The sequence below is a fragment of the Petromyzon marinus genome, unplaced genomic scaffold (genome assembly GCF_048934315.1).
Source record: "Petromyzon marinus isolate PM22_M1 ecotype Great Lakes invasive population unplaced genomic scaffold, UKy_Petmar_22M1.pri1.0 PM_G_Scaffold_235, whole genome shotgun sequence".
In the NCBI taxonomy this organism is placed as follows: Eukaryota; Metazoa; Chordata; class Hyperoartia; order Petromyzontiformes; family Petromyzontidae; genus Petromyzon; species Petromyzon marinus.
Window position 1 is genome coordinate 97,501 of NW_027422801.1, and position 2,500 is coordinate 100,000.

Below are 2,500 nucleotides of genomic sequence, written 5' to 3' on the forward strand. Positions count from 1 at the left end.
CTCTTGAAAAGCCCATTAACTTCTCCCTCCTGAAAGGAGAGAGTCGTTTCTGTAGTATGGGTGGGGGATGGGGCCTCTTGGGTGGGAAGGGGTGGTTCAGGACAGTCCAATTGTCTTTCAAATCTACGGTAGAACTCGTTCAGGTCGTTGGCTAGGCGGGAGTCGTTAGTGGTGTGGGGCGCTCTGGGTTTGTAGTTGGTGATGTGCCTGAGCCCTTTGGCAGACAGAAGCAGCGTCGTTAGTAGAGAACTGGTGTTTTAGTGTCTCTGAGTACAGTCGTTTAGCCTCTCTCACCGCTTTGCTAAACCTGTTCTTCGACTCCTTGAATCTGTCTCTATCCCCACTCCTAAACGCTTCCTCCTTCTCCAACCTCAACCTTTTGAGCTTTGCTGAGAACCAGGGCTTGTTGTTGTTAAAGTTCACCCTGGTACGTGTTGGGATACAGCAGTCCTCACAGAAGCTGATGTACACAGCCTCTGTGAGTTCATCCAGACTATTGGTAGCAGTCGTGAACATATCCCAGTCAGTACAGTCTAAGCACGCCCGCAAATCTTCCACAGCCTCACTGGTCCACTGTTTAGATGTCCTCACAGCAGGTTTACAGAGTTTTAGTTGCTGCCTGTATGCACGAATCAGGTGGACCAAGGGAGTTCTGTGCGAGCCGAACAGCCCCGTGACCCACAAGAGAAACATCCCCGCCAAATTCGAGCGTTTGACGGGGTCTATCCGTGAAAAAATATTCACGTTTTTGAGTGCACATGCATTTCTGCTGCAAATGCCTCTGGAAGTTTCATGCCGTTCGTATGCCAATTGTGGCAACACGAAAATGACCCGTTTTCCCATTCCGAGGGATTTCTGTGCGACCCTAACAGCCCCGTGAGCCACAAGAGACACATCCCCGCCAATTTCTAGCGTTTCACGGGGTCTATCCGTGAAAAATATAGACGTTTTTGAGTGCACATGCATTTCTGCTGCAGATGCCTCTGGAAGTTTCATGCCGTTCGTACGCAATGTGGCAACACGAAAATGACCCCTTTTCCCATTCCGAGGGATTTCTGTGCGACCCTAACTAACAGCGCCCGTGAGCCACAAGAGAGACATCCCCGCCAATTTATAGCGTTTCACGGGGTCTATCCGTGAAAAATATAGACGTTTTTGAGTGCACATGCATTCCTGCTGCAAATGCCTCTGGAAGTTTCATGCCGTTCCTATGCAATGTGGCCACACAAAAATGACCCGTTTTCCCATTCCGAGGCATTTCTGTGCGACCCTAACAGCCCCGTGAGCCACAAGAGAGACATCCCCGCCAACTTCTAGCGTTTGACGGGGTCTATGCGTGAAAAATATTAAAATTTTTGAGTGCACGTGCCTTTCTGCTGCAAATGCCTCTGGAAGTTTCATGGCGTTCCTATGCAATGTGGCAACACGAAAATGACCCCTTTTCCCATTCCGAGGGAGTTCTGTGCCACCCTAACAGCCCCGTGAGCCACAAGAGACACATCCCCGCCAATTTCTAGCGTTTCACGGGGTCTATCCGTGAAACATATAGAAGTTTTTGAGTGCACATGCATTCCTGCTGCAAATGCCTCTGGAAGTTTCATGCGGTTCGTACGCAATGTGGCAACACGAAAATGACCCGTTTTCCCATTCCCAGGGATTTCTGTGCGACCCGAACAGCCCCGTGAGCCACAAGAGACACATCCCCGCCAATTTCTAGCGTTTCACGGGGTCTATCCGTGAAAAATATCAATTTTTTTTTGACTGCACATGCATTTCTGCTGCAAATGCCTCTGGAAGTTGCATGCGGTTCGCATGCAATGTGGCGACACGAAAATGACCCGTTTTCCCATTCCGAGGGATTTCTGTGCCACCCTAACAGCCCCGTGAGCCACAAGAGAGACATCCCCGCCAATTTCTAGCGTATCACGGGGTCTATCCGTGAGAAATATTCACTTTTTTGAGTGCACATGCATTCCTGCTGCAAATGCCTCTGGAAGTTTCATGCGGTTCGTATGCAATGTGGCGACACGAAAATGACCCGTTTTCCCATTCCGAGGGATTTCTGTGCCACCCTAACAGCCCCGTGAGCCACAAGAGAGACATCCCCGCCCACTTCTAGCGTTTCACGGGGTCTCTCCGTGAAAAATATCACATTTTTTGAGTGCACATGCATTCCTGCTGCAAATGCCTCTGGAAGTTTCATGCGGTTCGCATGCAATGTGGCGACACGAAAATGACCCGTTTTTTCCCATTCCGAGGGATTTCTGTGCCACCCTAACAGCCCCGTGAGCCACAAGAGACACATCCCCGCCAATTTCTAGCGTTTCACGGGGTCTATCCGTGAAAAATATTCAATTTTTTGACTGCACATGCATTTCTGCTGCAAATGCCTCTGGAAGTTTCATGCGGTTCGCATGCAATGTGGCGACACGAAAATGACCCGTTTTCCCATTCCGAGGGATTTCTGTGCCACCCTAACAGCCCCGTGAGCCACAAGAGA